Below are 20,775 nucleotides of genomic sequence, written 5' to 3' on the forward strand. Positions count from 1 at the left end.
AAATATTCAGGAGTGGAATTAAAATTCAAGGTGAAAGGATATATATCAATGATAGGCTTCGCTGATGACATTGCTATCCTTAGTGAAAGTGAAGAAGAGTTGGATTGAGAGTAAACTGAAGAAAGACGAAGGTAATGAGAAATAGTAGAAATGAGAAAAGCGAGAAACTTGTTATTAAGGTTAATGGTCACGAAGTACATGAAGTTAAGGAAGTCTGATACGTAGGCAGTAAAATGACGGACGTAGCAAGGAGGACATCAAAAGCAAACTTGCAATGGCAAAAACGACATTCCTGGCCAATAGTAGTCTACTAATATCAAATATCGACCTTAATTTGAGTAAGAAGTTTCTGAGAATGTACGCCTGGATTACATGGACATGGACATGGACTGTGAAAAAACCGGAACAGAAGTGAATCGATGAATTTGAGATGTGGCGCTACAGACGAATGTTGAAAATTAGGTGGACTAATAAGGTAAGGAATGAAGAGGTTCTGAGCAGAATCGGAGAGGAAAGGAGTATCTGGAAAACACTGATAAAAAGAAGGGACAGGATGATAGGACATCGGAACAGGTCATCCGAATGTCTCTTGTTACTTGGTAAATTTTCAGCTTCAGTTTGCCTACAACCTCGTGGGCTGCACCTAAAGACACTAATCCCTCAAGTTATAACTTGGATAACAGTTTTCTAGGACTATTTTCTGCCGCGCCGGATTAGCCGAGCTGTTTTAGGCGCTGCAGTCATGGGACTGTGCGGCTGGTCCCGGCGGAGGTTCGAGTCCTCCCTCGGGCATAGGTGTGTGTGTTTGTCCTTAGGATAATTTAGGTTCAGTAGTGTGTAAGCTTAGGGACTGATGACCTTACCAGTTAAGTCCCATAAGATTTTCCACATATGTGAACATTTGACTATTTTCAAAACCCGCTAGTAACTTGTCAAGTTTGGCTAAAGCGAATACGCTACCAGCCATAGTCTGAGGAATGGTCCACAGTGCAACGGCGTTTGGAGCATTGTTGCCCGTGTATTGGTTTACGTGAAGCGCCTGACACGGTGCTTACGTTAGAAGTGAAATATCCTGTATATCAATCAGGAAAAAATGCCGGTAAGACCAAGAGAATATAGTTTTAAAAGAACAGAAAATTAATTTAGTAATAATATAAATTCATGGGTTCTTAGCTCCTGTCAAAGACCCATGTGTGACATTAGGTGCCGGCCGGTTTGGCCGAGCGGTTCTAGGCGCTTCAATCACGAACCGCGTGACCGCTACTGTTGCAGGTTCGAATCCTGCCTCGGACTTGGATGTGTGATTTCCTTAGGTTAGTTAGGTTTAAGTATTTCTAAGTTCTAGTGGGCTGATGACCTCAGATGTTGAGTCCCATAGTGCTCAGAGACATTTGAACTATTTTAAACATTAGGTAATTATCTTCAACCTACGCACAACAGGGAACCAGAAAATGTATAACTTGTGAGAAAAAATGGAAATGCCATGTGGCTAGAAGAAGCACCAGTATTTATTAGGAACGATTTGCCAACGAAAACAAAAGCCTGTTTTTTCAGTGCCACCGTCTTCCCACCTCATTTTTATGGATGAACAGTATGAGACCATCGGCCACAATGCAAAGCTCGCTCCGAAACATCCAGATAACCCGAATAAGTCCTTCAAATCGACGGATACAAATGGGAATATAAACTCCTGGAAATTGAAATAAGAACACCGTGAATTCATTGTCCCAGGAAGGGGAAACTTTATTGACACATTCCTGGGGTCAGATACATCACATGATCATACTGACAAAACCACAGGCACATAGACACAGGCAACAGAGCATACACAATGTCGGCACTAGTACAGTGTATATCCACCCTTCGCAGCAATGCAGGCTGCTATTCTCCCATGGAGACGATCGTAGAGATGCTGGATGTAGTCCTGTGGAACGGCTTGCCATGCCATTTCCACCTGGCGCCTCAGTTGGACCAGGGTTCGTGTTGGACGTGCAGACCACGTGAGACGACGCTTCATCCAGTCCCAAACATGCTCAATGAGGGGACAGATCTTGCTGGCCAGGGTAGTTGACTTACACCTTCTAGAGCACGTTGGGTGGCACGGGATACATGCGGACGTGCATTGTCCTGTTGGACAGCAAGTTCCCTTGCCGGTCTAGGAATGGTAGAACGATGGGTTCGATGACGGTTTGGATGTACCGTGCACTATTCAGTGTCCCCTCGACGATCACCAGAGGTGTACGGCCAGCGTAGGAGATCGCTCCCCACACCATGATGCCGGGTGTTGGCCCTGTGTGCCTCGGTCGTATGCAGTCCTGATTGTGGCGCTCACCTGCACGGCGCCAAACACGCATACGACCATCATTGGCACCAAGGCAGAAGTGACTCTCATCGCTGAAGACGACACGTCTCCATTCGTCTCTCCATTCACGCCTGTCGCGACACCACTGGAGGCGGGCTGCACGATGTTGGGGCGTGAGCGGAAGACGGCCTAACGGTGTGCGGGACCGTAGCCCAGCTTCATGGAGACGGTTGCGAATGGTCCTCGCCGATACCCCAGGAGCAACAGTGTCCCCAATTTGCTGGGAAGTGGCGGTGCGGTCCCCTACGGCACTGCGTAGGTTCCTACGGTCTTGGCGTGCATCCATGCGTCGCTGCGGTCCGGTCCCAGGGCGACGGGCACGTGCACCTTCCGCCGACCACTGGCGACAACATCGATGTACTGTGGAGACCTCACACCCCACGTGTTGAGCAATTCGGCGGTACGTCCACCCGGCCTCCCGCATGCCCACTATACGCCCTCGCTCAAATTCCGTCAACTGCACATACGGTTCACGTCCACGCTGTCGCGGCATGCTACCAGTGTTAAAGACTGCGATGGAGCTCCGTATGCCACGGCAAACTGGCTGACACTGACGGCGGCGGTGCACAAATGCTGCGCAGCTAGCGCCATTCGACGGCCAACACCGTGGTTCCTGGTGTGTCCGCTGTGCCGTGCGTGTGATCATTGCTTGTACAGCCCTCTCGCAGTTTCCGGAGCAAGTATGGTGGGTCTGACACACCGGTGTCAATGTGTTCTTTTTTCCATTTCCAGGAGTGTAGATAGGTTGGTTGATTGTTCAGTTGAGCAATTTCTGTCAAAACGATGTGTAATGAGTCATTTTATAACAAGTCATTTTACGGACTGCGTATAAGTGATTTGTTTTGGTATATATGCTTTCTGGCCGTTTACAGAATACAAACCAGCTCAGTTTCGTAAATTTATAAAAAATGACGTAACTCTCTTTCATCTGTCATAATGGAAGTGACCAAAGTAAACAACAAAGTAAACATAATTTTGAGCTTTAATAGACATGCTATCAGCGTTCGCTTATATTCATTGAAGAGCCTACAACACTACTACAACTGATCTCGCATTGTTCTCACTGCTGGCTTTTCGACAATCAGTGTATTGTTTCGAAGTAATGCGCTGTTCCGAAAATTATTCCATATGACATTAGTGAGTAGAAATATAAAAAATATGTAAAAAAAGCTGATTTGTTTGTTTCCCAGACTAACAATTAACAGAAGAGGTATAATAATTGAATTAAGCTGTCTGAGAAACTCAGTAAAATTTATCTTTCATTTTAAATTTTCGTCAGTATGTTAACCCAGAAAGAAGGGGCATTGTACCATTTTCTCCGAATACATTAATTGTTGGTGGTACATTGAATTTTGAATTTAACTCCTCCCCACAATTTTCTTCATGGAGAATAAAATCAACCTCCCTAATCCACAATTCATATTGACGTAGTAAGACATGCCATCAGAGATGAAAATCACCGAATTTCACCGAAATACGCCAGAGCTCCGAAATGTACGGTATATCCCATGTCAAAGAAAACAGCCAACCTTCAAGTCCAGGACACCGATAAAAAGTATAATTACGTTTGCTAGAAATTTTACGAGAGATGTGGATGCATACGTTTCTCTTTGTTTTTGTTAACAGATGAATATAGGAAATATTAGATTTTCTAACGTCGGCTGAAAGCGCTTAAAGGCCCATTAATGCCAGTTCTTGGTAGTGCTATTCATAATAAGTAAAAAGAGAAGGACGAGGTGGTTGGATACTAAGCTGTTCACGACGAAATCCTTAACGATGTAAAAGAAACACGAATCTGGGAAGGGTAAGGGAAGCGGAAAGGAGGTTCATGGCACCCTCTTGCCCTTGGGGTGGGCAACAACACTTAAAATGCGGAAGATTCATCGAAGATAAACGCATGAGAATTGAGAAGGCAATGGAGACAGCTGCATTAGAGAAACAATGTTCGTTTACAGGACATGTCACCTAAAAATCGGATGATCTTTTCATTGGCAAAAGATTTCTGATTAGTTTTCCTCCCGAATCTCCGGGAGGGAACTGCCAAAGATTCAGTGACTAACGAAAGGGTAACATTCTACAAGTTAGCCTTTGGGACCCATGAAGCCTGAATGTGGTAGAGAAACCAGAAAGTCTGAAAAGACTCAGGCTACGTATAACGGGGCTAGTGAAGCGAAATGGAAAGAAGATAAACATTTCTAGTCAAGCGAACATAAAATAAGCTCAACAGAAACAACAAATTGTGTAACAATTGTAGGACACAGCATGGATGGTACAGCAAAGAAGAGAGTGAGATGTCACTATAAGAAGATCGAAAGAGAGAGAAAGTACGTGAGGATTCAGAAAGTGTAGTTTAATACGTCCATCGAGATGACAGTTGAATAATTATGGGTGATTACCGAGAGAGGTGGCGCAGCAGTTGGCCTTCGGGAGTACGACAGTGCAAACCCGCCTACGGCCATCCTGATTTACGTTTCCGTGATTTCCCTTATTCGCTTCACGCAAATGCTCATATGGTTCTTTGAAAGGACACGGCCGACTTCCTTCCCCATCCTTCCCTAACCCGATGAGACCAGTGACCTTGCTGTTTTGCCGGCCGCTGTGGACGAACGGTTCTACTCGCTTCAGTCCAGAACCGCGCAGCTGCTACGGTCGCAAGTTCGAATCCTGCCTCGGGCATGGATGTACAGGTATGTGATGTCCCTAGGTTAGTCAGGTTTAAGGAGTTCTAAGTCTAAGGGACTGATCACCTCAGATGTTAAGTCCAATAGTGTTCAGAGCCGTTTGAACCATTTTTGAACCTTGCTGTTTGCTCCCCTTCCCTAAACCAAACAAGCAACTAACCAACCTAGAAAATATGTTCGACATGTAACATGGTGCAAGGTGATCGAAAATAGTTGAAAGCTACAGAAAAAGACGTGTAATATACAGCTAAAGCCCGCCCGGTTAGCCGTGCGATCTAACGCACTAATTTCCGGGCGGGAAGGCGTGCTGGTCGCCAGTACGAATCCACCCGGCGGCTTAGTGTCAAGGCCTGGTGTGCCGGTCAGTCTGTGGATGGTTTTTAAGGCGGTTTTCCATCTGCCTCGGCGAATGCGGGCTGGTTTCCCTTATTCCACCTCAGTTACGCTATGTCGGCGAGTAATGTGCAAACACTTTCTCCACGTACGCGTACACCATAACTACCCTACCTCTCAAACATTGGGGTTACACTCGTCTGGAATGAGACGTTCCTGTGGGGGTCCACAGGGGGTCGAACCGCACAATAACCCTGGGTTCGGTGTGGGGCGGCAGTCGGTTGAGTGGATTGCTGTAGCCTGTCGTGTGGATGTGAACCACTGAGGGCTAAGCGGGGACACAGCCTCTCCATCGTTTCTAGTTTGTCAGTTCCATACAGCACAATATAATAAACAGCTCCGTACTTAGCTCTCATATACAACCGCTCGCTCACCGATAGGTCTGTACCTACAGATTGGAAAATTGCGCAGGTCGCACCAGTGTTTAAGAAGGGTAGTAGGAGTAATCCATCTAACTACAGACCTATATCATTGATGTCGGTTTGCAGTAGGGTTTTGGAGCATATACTGTATTCAAACATTATGAATCACCTCGAAGGGAACGATCTATTGATACATAATCAGAATGGTTTCAGAAAACACCGTTCTTGTGCAACGCAGCTAGATCTTTATTCTCACGAAGTAACAGCAGCTATCGACAGGGGATCTCAAGTTGGTTCCGTATATCTAGATTTCCGGAAAGCTTTTGACACCGTTCCTCACAAGGGACTTCTAATCAAGCTGTGGGCCTATGGGGTATCGTCACAGTTGTGCGACTGGATTCGCCATTTCCTTTCAGGAAGGTCGCAGTACGCAGTAATAGACGGCAAATCATCGAGTAAAACTGAAGTGATATCAGGTGTTCCCCAGGGAAGCGTCCTGGGACCTCTGCTGTTCCAGATCTATATAAATGACCTGGGTGACAATCTGAGCAGTTCTCTTACTTTGTTCGCAGATGATGCTGTAATTTACCGTCCAGTAAGGTCATCCGAAGACCAGTATCAGTTGCAAAACGATTTAGAAAAGGTTGCTGTACGGTGTGGCAGGTGGCAGTTGACGCTAAATAACGAAAAGTGTGAGGTGATCCACATGAGTTCCAAAAGAAATCCATATGAATTCGATTACTCGATAAATAGTACAATTCTCAAGGCTGTCAATTCAACTAAGTACCTGGGTATTAAAATTACGAACAACTTCAGTTGGAAAGACCACATTGATAATATTGTGGGGAAGGCGACCCAAAGGCAGATACGATACGCGAGTTGGGATGGTAGTCATTAAGGCAAAGACGTTTTTCGTCGCGGCGAGATCTATTTACGAAATTTCAGTCACGGACTTTCTCTTCCGAATGCGAAAATATTTTGTTGAGCCCAACCTACATAGGTAGGAATGATCATCAAAATAAAATAAGAGAAATCAGAGCTCTAACAGAAAGGTTTAGGTGTTCGTTTTTCCCGTGCGTTGTTCGGGAGTGGAATGGTAGAGAGGTAGTATGATTGTGGTTCGATGAACCCTCTGCAAAGCACTTAAATTTGAATGTGGATGTAGATGTAGATGAAGATGTAGAATTCTATAGGTCAGTGAAGTTTTGACAGTGTATTTATAAAATTAGACATATTTATATACTTTGACACATATAAACAACAAACACAAAATCGTTTGCTTCATATTTTTTTGTGGATACTTGCCTCATAGACAACAGTTCATCAAAACTTCGCGGCTTGAGATTTCGATCTTCAAAGAGTAAAAAGTTATTAGAAGTATTTTCCTGAATTTGCAGTCGTCCAATTTTAATAATTTCTTACATCCATTTTAAGTTCTCTTCAGGCATGTTACGACCCTTTTAGAGCATTTTGTACCACTGCAGTACCACTTTGGGTATATTCGTATAGGTGAAAATTGCACACTACACAGAGATAGAGCACCGTACAGCTTTATTTGTGAAACATGCTGGCTAGAAACGTAGTTGGATGGTTTCATAGCCCTTGCGATGACTCTAGAACCCTGCAATGGTTTACTAAACCAGTTAAAACTACATTTCCCCCTCAGACCAGATATTATGTGCATAAATATTCTAACTTTGAACATCAGGATCTCGCTAACGGTTAATGACATAGCAAAATTCCTCCAGAACGTCATGTTGAGAACATATTGTATAAACTTCCAGGATCTGTTATGAACAGAAAGCACAGACGTGGCCATCCGCACAACTGGTGCTATTGGTATCAGGAGTATTCTCAGAACTGCCAACGAACAAGTGGTGGTTTCATAAACTGCCACAGGTAAACACTAGAGGACCAAGAGATTTGCTCGATTTTCCTGGCCTGAATGGAGCGTGTTATGTTTCAATTTTGACTCAGTACTGTAGGGTAGCTACAGTATGCCCGTTCTTCCGACAGGTATAGGAATTATCACTAGGCCATGGGCTACGCAAGTTCAAAAAAAAAAAAAAAATGGTTCAAATGGCTGTGAGCACTATGGGACTTAAGTTCTGAGGTCATCAGTCCCCTAGAACTTAGAACTACTTAAACCTAACTAACCTAAGGACATCACAAGCATCCATGCCCGAGGCAGGATTCGAATCTGCGACCGTAGCGGTCGCGCGGTTCCAGACTGTTGCGCCTAGAACCTCTCAGCCACTCCGGCCGGCCGCTACGCAAGTCACTTGATCTCTTATCTTTGTGATCAATAGAATCCGAGATATTACCCCCAGAGAAGTCGAATTTTCTAGTGTCTCTTTCTGGAATATATTGGTACCGTGCACTGTCATTTACACATACACTACTGGAAATGGAAAAAAGAACACATTGACACCGGTGTTTCAGACCCACCATACTTGCTCCGGACACTGCGAGAGGGCTGTACAAGCAATGATCACACGCACGGCACAGCGGACACACCAGGAACCGCGGTGTTGGCCGTCGAATGGCGCTAGCTGCGCAGCATTTGTGCACCGCCGCCGTCAGTGTCAGCCAGTTTGCCGTGGCATACGGAGCTCCATCGCAGTTTTTAACACTGGTAGCATGCCGCGACAGCGTGGACGTGAACCGTATGTGCAGTTGACGGACTTTGAGCGAGGGCGTATAGTGGGCATGCGGGAGGCCGGGTGGACGTACCGCCGAATTGTTCAACACGTGGGGCGTGAGGTCTCCACAGTACATCGATGTTGTCGCCAGTGGTCGGCGGAAGGTGCACGTGCCCGTCGACCTGGGACCGGACCGCAGCGACGCACGGATGCACGCCAAGACCGTAAGATCCTACGCAGTGCCGTAGGGGACCGCACCGCCACTTCCCAGCAAATTAGGGACACTGTTGCTCCTGGGGTATCGGCGAGGACCATTCGCAACCGTCTCCATGAAGCTGGGCTACGGTCCCGCACACCGTTAGGCCGTCTTCCGCTCACGCCCCAACATCGTGCAGCCCGCCTCCAGTGGTGTCGCGACAGGCGTGAATGGAGGGACGAATGGAGACGTTTCGTTTTCAGCGATGAGAGTCGCTTTTGCCTTGGTGCCAATGATGGTCGTATGCGTGTTTGGCGCCGTGCAGGTGAGCGCCACAATCAGGACTGCATACGACCGAGGCACACAGGGCCAACACCCGGCATCATGATGTGGGGAGCGATCTCCTACACTGGCCGTACACCTCTGGTGATCGTCGAGGGGACACTGAATAGTGCACGGTACATCCAAACCGTCATCGAACCCATCGTTCTACCATTCCTAGACCGGCAAGGGAACTTGCTGTTCCAACAGGACAATGCACGTCCGCATGTATCCCGTCCCACCCACCGTGCTCTAGAAGGTGTAAGTCAACTACCCTGGCCAGCAAGATCTGTCCCCTCATTGAGCATGTTTGGGACTGGATGAAGCGTCGTCTCACGTGGTCTGCACGTCCAGCACGAACGCTGGTCCAACTGTAGCGTCAGGTGGAAATGGCATGGCAAGCCGTTCCACAGGACTACATCCTGCATTTCTACGATCGTCTCCATGGGAGAATAGCAGCCTGCATTGCTGCGAAAGGTGGATATACACTGTACTAGTGCCGACATTGTGCATGCTCTGTTGCCTGTGTCTATGTGCCTGTGGTTCTGTCAGTGTGATAATGTGATGTATCTGACCCCAGGAATGTGTCAATAAAGTTTCCCCTTCCTGGGACAATGAATTCACGGTGTTCTTATTTCAATTTCCAGGAGTGTAGAAGAAGCAACCACGCAAATGAAAGAAACTTTCAGATGCGGATGTTAAAATTCAGGGTGACACGGTATCATTTATACAATTTGTTGATGACCTTGTAAAAGTGAGGTAGAATTCCAACTGTTGAATGCAACGAGCAATCTAATGAAGGCACGCTACCAACTGAGAGTAAACCGAAGACTTACGAAGAGAATGGGTAGTAGTAGAAACAAAATTACTGATAAACGTATCAAAACTGGGGCCGAAAATGTATATGCAATGTAGGACTTTTACTACCTCGGAAGGGAAAATAATAATGACAGACGAAACAAGCATAACATAAAAATCGGACTAGCACATTAAAAGAGGGAATTCCTGTTCAAAAGACTTCTAATATCAAACATCGGCCTCCATTTGAGGAAGAAATTTCTTAGAATGTACGTTTTCGGCAGGATTCATGGACTGAAGGAACACAGGGGAAGAACAGAATCCAAGCGTTTTCAATGCGGTGCTCTAGAAGAATGTTGAAAATTAGGTGGACTGACAAGAAATCAGGACGTTCTCCACAGAACCAGCAGTGGAAGAAACACGTGGAAAACAAGAAGAAAGGGCAGGATGACAAGCCAAGTGCTGAGGCGTCAGAGAATAGCTTCCACGTTAGTTGAGGGAGCAGCCGGCGGCCAAGTCTCTGACAAAGTCTTGGGTGTTTATAATAGCTTCAGCTGTATTTGATCCTTTATTACTGTATCACTGCCGGTTTCGTGGCGCTAAAACCCACATCCTTGGGTGAATTCTGACAAATACTTGAATATAATATGCGAGAATGGTGGGGGCAAATACTAGTCTTAGACCAAGGAGTTGACATAGAAGTGGAATTTATAGCGGGCCGTATGAAACCAGCAGGTGGCTAGCAAAAAAGTAAGAAGTCATTCTGAGCAATCACGGAAAATCTGTATTTGGTTAGCCCTAAGTCGACATGAATACCAGTTCTGACAAATGTGAAGACTGAACGTTAACCACTGTGCCAAACCGCTAGTTAGAAAGCAAGCAACCAAAGCATCCATTTGGCCAAGGCAAGTCATAAATGACTCTGCTATAAAAGTGGCTGAGCAATAAGGTACACAGAAGTATTCAAATGGGCTTGCAGAAAAAATGAAATGAGCGGAGTACAGCTTACAAGAAAATGAAATGGAACTTCCAAATAGCGATAACTCTTTGAGCCGAAACATTAGCAAAAATAAAAGCAGTTAAGTACATTTTTTGCATTACACAGTCAATGCTTTAGCGATTGGTAGGACTTAAAGACATTTAGATAAGTGTAAACCTTGACAAATTATGGGAGCAGCGAATAGTGCAATTGGAATACGGATATCACCTTAAATGAACTCGCAAAAATCTGTAAGACGAGGTGTAATAACTCTCAGAATCTACAGATATTTGCTACAGCTTGTATGTGACGAATGTTCTCGAATCGGACTTGTATCAGAATCCCTACCTTGAGCAAGCACGGAACTAGAACATTTCTCTCGTTTACATAAGTAATTTTGACATAGCATCGATGACACTATGTTTTGGATTTATTTGGGACGCCCATTAGTAAACTCTAGCCAACAACGGATCTTTCAGTATCACGTGGATTTTTCTGTTAAGCCTACAAATATTACATGCGACAATTCGTACGCTGCAGTCGCATATCTGAAAATTTCGGTAGACCAGTCAGCTTCTACCAGACTAGCATACAGGAGAAGGAGCATGTACGACAGACATAGCTCTGCTTAACGAAGGTTATACCTGTCGGTAGGGATAAGTCTGGGTCCTGCTGTGTCTTGTGGAAATCACATGCGTACCATCAGTTCAAGTGAAAAACTTTAGTGATTAGAAACAACTAACAATAAACGATATTTTGTGTTCAGCGTCGAAGACTGTCAAAATGCAATGATCAGGTATGGATTTACCAGGACTAACCAATGAAACATCCTTATAAAATAACGAAACCTATTGACAGAAGTAACACAAATGAAATATGTGATGATATTTATGGCTTGTTATCACAATCACATAGAAAATAGAAATATGAAAAAAGGAGACAGTCAAATATTTTTAAAGTGATTTGCCTAAAGTTAAGAAGTCAGGTTACAGAAACATTTGACGCACTTTTGAATGATGGTCGAAATCATGTGCAAAAAGAGAAGAAAAGAGATCACTGAGTGAAATTTCACCAGACAAATATGTTCTCGATCTCTTTAAAATTGTGAGATTCTAAGTTAAGCAATGAAAGTTAAATTCTCAATCGAACCTATTTTGTTGCACATGACTTCGAGCCTCATTCAAACAAGCGTCAAATATTTCTCTAATCCTTTTTATTTCTTACTTTTAGAGAAATCATTTCAGAAAATAACTCACCATAAATTTTTCAAATTTTTTATATTTAAGTTTTGCTCTTAAAGCGTGAAATATATTTAAATATTGATGGGTAATCTATTATTATGAAATGTATATAGATCAAGAGAAAGCAGGCTAGTTTTTTTATGTTGTGATTTGTAATATTAAAATATTTCACTTCCTGGCTAGTATTAGCTGTTTGTGAATCAATTCTCGTCTTATCAATAAGTAGGTTTTTCTTAATTACGCTGATAAAATTGAAGAAATAAATTTTTTTCGAACTGCATCTCAAACTAGTGAATTTGATACCCGATTGTCCATTTTCCCCCCTACGTTTATGAAAATGCGAACAAAAATCCATTGCATAATTTTTTGGGAGTCTTGTTTTTGCTCTGTTCAAATTCTGGACAAAAAACCAGCTTTGGCAAATCAATTAAACCTCCAAGGAAAAATGACAACGGAGAAAAACATCCAAGATATGCGTAACTTTGGCAGCGAACTAAAGTACTGATATCATCCAATGAAGAAACACGCAAGTATGGTCCAAAGACAACACTACATACATAGCCAATAACGAGATCTATTTAACGCAGGAAATATACAAAGTACCTAAATAAAATGTGGAATCCGAAAAAGAAAAGTATCACTTCACTCACAGTCGGTAAAAAGAAAATACAAAAATTCACAACGAATCCTTCAGGGCTTAGAAAAAAAAGCGGCACAAACTAACCTCTGCTACCAAAAAGTTAATTATAAATCGCAAAATATGAAAGTAATTTCAGCATGCGGGGAATCATGTACAAATGAAATGAGTCTGCGTTCCTTAAGAAGTTGTGTGTCTTCAGAGGAAACCGCAAAACAGTTACAAATTAACGAATACATCTGTTGCGTATGTGTTTATGCTTCGGAAGAAAAATAGTTCAAATGGCTCTGAGTACAATGGGACTTAACATCTGAGGTCATCAGTCCCCTAGAACTTAGAACTACTTAAACCTAACTAACCTAAGGACATCACACACATCCATGCCTGAGGCAGGATGCGAACCTGCGACCGTAGTAGTCGGGCCGTTCCGGAGTGAAGCGCTAGAACCTCTCGGCCACCGCGGCCGGCGCTTCGGAAGAAACTCAACAGAAAATTTTGCGCACTTTATTGTACTCAAACCGAATACAAAGGAAGATTTACAGAGTACTTCAAGGGAGTTCAAAGAAGGGCAGCACTTTTTGTATTATCGAGAAATATGGGAGTGTCACAGATATGATACAAGGTTTGTGGTGGACATCCATTAAAACGAAGCCTTTTTTCGGAAACGCGGTGTCTTCTCACGAAATTTCAGTCTCCAACTTTCTGCTTCGAATGTGGAGATATTTTGTTGATGCCGACCTACATAGTAAGCAACGATCATCATAGTAGAATAATGAAATCAGAGCTCACACGGGAAGATATAGGTATTCGTTTATTGGCGCGCTCTATTCGAAAGCGGAATAATAGAGAATTTTGTGAAGGTGGCTAGATGAATTCTCTGCCAAGCACTTAAGAGCATCCGTGCAGAGGTAGATGTAGGATTATAGTCATCATAAATGACAGCCACAAGGTTGACAGTTGGCTTTCCGCAAAATATTCGCAGCCTCAACTGGAATTTTCTACGAGAATAATTCACTGAACTTTGACGGTATTTAATTTTTATATGTGGATATATGGTATTTGTCACCCCGAACTATATGTAATATTCTCTTGAACCCGTTTATCTTTTCTGAGCAAATTATAGATTATTTTGTGCAGCTCTGTGATATAATGTACGTACCTCGAAAAAAAAAAAGGGATTGTTCTCCTGACTTATAGAATGGAATTACTTTAGTTAGTGGTTTTAGTTCATAAATACGTAACACTTTCCAGTACAAAAAGCAAGAAAATGTGGGAATCCCTTAGTAGTCGCGTCACTGAGTCGCGGAATTTACGGACATCACAAACATCTACATGTTTCTTAACCGTCGCTGTTAAAGGTTTGACATCTGCAGCTTGTTAGTTGACGCGAAAGCAAGGACAGCGCACGATAGGCAAAATAGTTCGAATTAGCTCGATTTACAAGGCGTTAGAGTAGGGAAGAAATAGATCCCGTACGTACCTTTACACGACGTGGCCAGAGCGCCGCCAGGCGGCATAGGATGAGATATAGGCAAAGATGGCACTCGCAGATGGCGTGCCTGTGACAACAAACCAGGATCCTCGATAGCTGATAGCCACCTATCTCCAACTACGACGAATCGTGGTAAAAATAGGTCAAAGATCAGAAACGCGTATGGCAAAAGCAAAAATCTCTTTTTTTCCTCAGCACTCTTCGATATTTGCTGAAGACACCCCGATCCACTACATTACACTCCATGCACAATATTCGGGTGGTACTGTGTCTGTCACAAGTGGACGATACCATGCGGCAAACGTCCGAATACTGAAGACTCAACTGACAGAAAGAGAATGATAATACACAAAACTAAGGTTCAATTCAGTCCTAAAATCCTGTCTTTCTCGATTTTGCCACCAGAATTTCAAAGATTGGAACATGACTTCAACTACAAAGCCATCAAACACAAATAGCGTGGACAGACAAATACCTCGCTGGCAATTTTGACTTGAAACGTACTGTCATATACCAAGCCCAAGACAAACCACAGTGGCTATTGGTACGGTGAAATCGCTGCTACCCTTCTTCCTCAGCTGAGAACTGGACATTAATACGAAAGTGCGTCTCAATAAAGCGAGAGTTTTACCTGCGGTCGTGCATAGTATACAATCTCAAAAAATTGTTGAAATGGCTCTGAGCACTATGGGACATAGGACATAAGGACATCACACACATCCATGCCCGAGGCAGGATTCGAACTTGCGACCGTAGCGGTCTCGCGGTTCCAGACTGTAGCGCCTAGAACCGCTCGGCCACCCCGGCCGGTCTCCAATCTCGGAGATTAACAAGTGGATACCAGTTACGTGTCATTCAGGTCCCAAAAAACAGCAGATACATATGGAGAACAAAATATTAGGAATTTATGGGACCTAATCAGGGAATAATCACGGCAGATCCATGACAAAATAGACAACATACGAGATATCACAAGTCACTGAAGCAGGCACAACAGTTCCTCTAGCAGGCCACACTTTTACAGTAGCAAGTTCATTAACTGAATTATAATTATCTCATCCTCTATTTTACACAATAATTATAACCACAATACCAGGAGGAGTAGAAGCCCTCACGTGGCCCATGGAAGACCCTTCCAACCTAATGAACAAATAATGGAATCATGCCAACCACACAGTAAAGCAATAACGCAAAAGATTGGAGGGACTTCAAGGCCATACGAAGAAAACAAAATAAACAAATGTCAACTGCGACAGCTGGGTGAACTGTAGCTCAGAAGAAAAGACTGAACATCACACTAGCGTAGGAAGTACGCGTATCGGAAGCTGCACCACTAACTCCAATGGGACAATTTACTGTACAAAAATCTTACTGCTCATAGTACCTGTTCGGCGAGAAGTGAATAGCCGATGTGAATAACTGCTTACAACAGCAGCCAGCGAGCGGGTTAGCGCCTCGGTCACTGCAGACCAGCGCGCGAGCGAGGACACACACACACACACACACACACACACACACACACGGGTTTATCTCCACGTGACCTCTCCTGTTCCGCTACAACTGGGTACAAGCGATAATACCCGCTCAAGGCAAACATATCACGAGCAGTGTTGTTTGCCGTAAATAAGTGCACTGTTCAGCCACATTAACAGTTCGGACTAAGTAATTTCGTTTCTTATTTTCAAGCCGACACCTTTTCAGTGTTACATTTCAGAAATACTACATCCAAAATTAAGTAAAAATAAATAAAACTCCATGGTTTTCTAGGATATTGGTCTGCTGTCTGATCGCTACTTCAATCTCCGGCGTAAACGTCACTGGAAGGTAGATACTTAAGCAAATTTTATCAGTACGCAGCTACGTGAAATTTTACCTGGAATATATGCGCCTACCACATGGAACTCCAAACCGACCAAAAGATTTGCGCTTGGGTCTTTCTAGCGTTATCCTCAGTTGCAGATTCCTCTTTCGTCCCATCATAACCTGTGCGAAGCCTGACTCATCCCCACTTCTTCTATTAAATTCCTTGAAATGTGCCTTTTGCTTGCAACTACCTTCATTAGCTCGCTTACTACATCAAGACATCTATTTAAGACATTTTGCCTGTAGCGCCTTCGAACGCAATACTTTAACCATAAAGCCGGTCCCTGTACGCGATATCCTCTCCTGATACTCGGTTTCGAACCCTGAAGTGGACCGCACCATGCATAACTACCTCTACCACCAGCTACAGCAAACGGTGCTAAATCTTAGCTCCAACACAACCTAACCTTCAGTTTCTTCTTCCTTCTGTCTATCTATCTTCAACTAATATTTGTTGCCTCTGCCGGTTTTTCAAGGACAATTCACAGGAAACTTTTTCATTTCCATGATCAACATAGCATAGCTTAAAAAGACCAACATCGACATCTAAAGCATTACAAAACAACTAGTAAAGTCATCTGCCAGTTCTAAGTTTACACTGTCAAATCTACTTAGTGTTTAAAACCACAATAACAACTTCATTTGATTTGTATTGCACAAAGTTTGTAAAGTGGGTTTCATTTTCATTTCTAGGGAGGTTTTTGTGCACTAAAAAAGCCCACCTCCTTGGACTGAGCTAAAAAAAAAAAAAAAGAAAAAAAAAAGAAAACAGCTCACAGAAACGGGGACAGAAGGGTTAGAAATGCGTTCTAGAAGTTTATTACAGGGTTAAATGTTAGTTACAAACATCTAGGTATACAGTCATTTGCTGGTTATGGCTTTCTACAACAACTGAAAATACTGGTATGGCTGTCCGTGTTGGGAAATTCAAGAGAAGAATCAACTAGCGTCCCGAAGGCCCACAATACGAACTATTAAAATTCGGTTAATTGCAATAATTGTTTTCTCGAGATGGTGCGTTCGCAGTGCCTATTAATCCAGTGCGAGAGCTGAAATACTTTACCTTTTCAGCTTAACATGTACAGATGTCATGACGTCAGTAACTTATGTTCAGTGCACGATTCCTACATCGGCGACAGTACGTTGTTTTCCGTCATCGGATTTACTTTTTCAGTTATTCCCCATGGAACACGGTGTTTATGTTCTCTTATTACAATTAAAGAAATGCATTATCGCCCTGCTTTTCGTTTAATGGTCTCAATCTTTCCTGTGATTCCCTACAGGTAATTATGCCATGAGAGTACATAATTACGGCATCCACACCCACATCTACATGATTATTCTGTAATTCAGAGCCGGCCTCTGTGGCCGAGCGGTTCTAGATGCTTCAGTCTATAACCGTGCGACCGCTACGGTCGCTGGTTCGAATCCTGCCTCGAGCATGGATGTGAGTGAGGTTTAAGTAGTTCTAAGTTCTAGGGGATTGATGACCCCAGATGTTAATTCCGATAGTGTTCAGAGCTATTTGAACCATTTTGTAATTCAGAATTAAGTACTTGGCAAAAGATTCATCGAACCACCTTCAAGCCATTTCTCTCCGTTTTACTATCGAAACAGAGCATGGGAAAAGCGAACATCTAAATCTTTCCGTGCGAGTTCCGATCTCACTTATAGTACTATGATGATTATTTCTTCTTATGTAGGTGGGTGCCAACAAAATATTTTTACCCTCTAAGGAGAAAGTTTGTGACTGAAATTTCATGAGAAGATCCTACCGAAACGAAAAACACTTTTGTTTTAATGATGGCCAAGCGAATTCGCGTGGCACTCCCTCCCGTATTTCGTGGCCATAGAAAACGATCTGCCTTTCCTTGACCTCTTTTGATGACCTCTGCCAAACCTACATCATGTGGATTCCTCACTATGCCGCAGTAACCAAGAGGAGGGCGGACAAGCGTAGTGTAAGCAGCCTCTTCAGTGGACCTGTTGTATTTTCCGTTCTGCCAATAAATCACAATCTGTGGTTTGCTACGCCACAACATTACCTATGTCATTAGTCCAATTTAAGTTATTCGTAATCACAATTCCTAGGTATTTAGCTGTATTGACAGATTTTATATTTGTGTAATTTATCGTGTAACCGAAATTTGACAGGTTCCTTTTAGTACTCGTGTGGATGACTTGACGATTTCATTATTTATAGGCAATTGCCACTTTTCGCACCATACATATATATCTTGCGTAGTTTATTTTGTTAATTTCATGGTAGTTTTAATCTTCATAATACAACTGATGATCTTCATTAGAGACCATTTTGACTTGCTTTTCCTGGGTGTTTATGCTTGAGTATTAGTCTCCTGCGACTGATATATTAATCTACCACCGACGTGGCGCAGTATCAGACCATTATGACGAATTTGTCTAGGTTCTATTCACTGAATATTATTAAACAAATTTATTTTCTTTACGTACAATAAAGTGACAGCTTATGTCCTTGAATCAGAAAAAGCTGATGCCAATAAAATGCTATGTACAGAATAGGTTTTTATGGCTTTTTCGTGTAGACGTGTTGCTTGTATTTCATCTACGTATTGGAAAATACAATCCCGAATAGCTATATTACGAACATTTCGTGGCTTTTTGTGAGGCACTGACTGGTCGATTGCGTTCCGCGCTCCTGCATGTCTCATCCACATCATGTGGTTCCACATCAAGCCATAAAACGTTTTAAAATAATTTATGTGATTTAGTGCTGTTTACGATGTTTAAAGTATTAATTCATCTTGTGTTTTGAAGACAACCATCAACACTTCATACAGCGGTGGTCACCAAAATTTGTAACTTTATTTGACTGCGAAATACATTTGCACCCTTCGGAAACCTGTGGCTCGTCCCTCCCCATCAACCGTCCACTTCTCACAGCCCTCTAAAGAAGCAGTGATAACTGTTTGGAACAGGAACATCAGAACTTGTTATGACCTTTTCGCAATAATAAATTACTGTTAAAAAATTAAAAAAGGAGTTTACTCAGGTGGAGTCACTATCACTAGGAATGAAAGAGCTTGTGATGTTTTTTCCTAGGAAATTTTTCATTGAATTACTCTTTTTTCCTACTGCTACCACTTACATTACGAGTTAATACTGAAGTGTAGCTCGTATCAGCCGCTTTTGTCTCGAACTGGTTGCTGACAAAGTGGTAGATAAATAAAGCATTGCGTATTTTACTGTTTTTATCTGCGGAAGAGTAACTATGGTCAACATCTATATCTGTACATGAGTGTGACGGAAAGTTCTCCCCTCATCACATTCAATTTGTGAATATTTCGCTGAAGGAAAGACTGTCGGTCCCCCTTCGTATGCGTTAGGATTCCTATAATGTCGGCGTTGCGGTTGTTAGGCGAGGTGTATGGTCGAGGCTGCAATATTTTCTCGACTGCTGCTGGAACGTGACTTCCCTTAATTCTGTGAGTAAAGCTTTCCACGATGAGTAGCATCTACGCTGTAGCTTCTTCTCCCACTGCAGGTCATTGAACATATCAACGACGCTCTGCCGCTGACTCTACAAACTTATGATGAGTCGTACATTCGTCTTTGAATCTATTCTATTAGTTCCTTTAAATCATCTCAGTAACAATACTCAAGAACCTTACGTACCAGGGTTCTTGTAAAAGACCTATTACAGGCGTCAGTTACGCTTTCTTATGATTCTTTCAGTCGATCTGCGTCTACATATATTTTCTCCACGATTAAGTCCTGCACATATCTTCATCACGACGATATTTTACGTGCTATAATGTAATGCCTGTGTCGTTCAGCAGTACCATGCGAAGTTCCTTCGGACATACATTCATTAACCTGCTCAACGGGGAGGTTCCAACTATGGGACGGGTTAGAAAAAATGCTCCGTAAGTAGTTAGTAAAAGTGGAATGGTATTTGACATGACGTCTCATTATGTGTTGTCGTGTCAGCAAAAACATGCAAAAATAGATCACGCTCTTGGAGCCAGTTTGGAAAAGATAAAGGTCGGCCATACCCATGTAACCACATACATCTTTGAAGGTGAAAAATACATCTCGTCCCATTAGAAGAGCATATTGGGTACAATCATGGCCGTTGGCAGCCGGAGAAGGAACCATACCGCTACAGCCACGGCACGGAAACTGTTTGTCCTTGTCGTCCATATTACACCTCTGGCAGATGGGGGGGGGGGGGGGGGGGCGGGGGGAGGGGGGGGGGCAGCGGGAGCCGGGTTGTGTCTGCCAGGGGGACGGCATCGAGTTTGTGACGCTTCGGTTATTTACCGGTGATGACGATGTACCAGGTATATGGTTGACAAACTGTGATCCACACCGTTGGCCACTCAATTTCTGAGTGAATTCCTTCGACAGTGTTACAGGGGTGATTCCTCATTAACAGGTGGTAAGTATCTGAAATGATCAGCAAAGATCAACGGCATGAGGATGCAGAAGGCAATGGAAACCACTGCATTAAAGACACACACTGTGTATCCATAGGAAATGTGGCCTGTAATTGAAAAAATGTCACAATGACCTCTTCATTGGCAAAAGATTCCAGAATAGTCCTCCATTCGGATTCCCAGTAGGGGATGATGACCATGAGAAAAAGATTGACTAAGCAACAAAAGGGTACCCTTCTATGAGTCAGGTCGTGGAATGTCAGAATCTTGAATGTGGTATGGAAGCTGGAAAATCTGCAAAGGGAATTGCAAAGGCTCAGTCTAGATATAGTAGGAATCAATTTAGTGAAATAGAAAGAAGACACGGATTTACGGTCAGATGAGTAAAGG

At 43.2% G+C, this 20,775-nt stretch overlaps 1 protein-coding gene across 1 annotated transcript in view; it reads right to left on the reverse strand.

The window, feature by feature from the left end:
• LOC126354359 (uncharacterized) overlaps positions 1–15,602 on the reverse strand; it is a 69,745-nt gene extending 54,143 nt beyond the window's left edge. The window contains exon 1 of the mRNA XM_050003940.1: positions 15,489–15,602. The gene's annotated coding sequence lies outside the window, so the exon portion shown is untranslated. The remainder of the gene's footprint in view (positions 1–15,488) is intronic.
• Positions 15,603–20,775: the final 5,173 nt, after the last annotated feature.

The sequence above is a fragment of the Schistocerca gregaria genome, chromosome 3 (genome assembly GCF_023897955.1).
Source record: "Schistocerca gregaria isolate iqSchGreg1 chromosome 3, iqSchGreg1.2, whole genome shotgun sequence".
Lineage (NCBI taxonomy): Eukaryota > Metazoa > Arthropoda > Insecta > Orthoptera > Acrididae > Schistocerca > Schistocerca gregaria.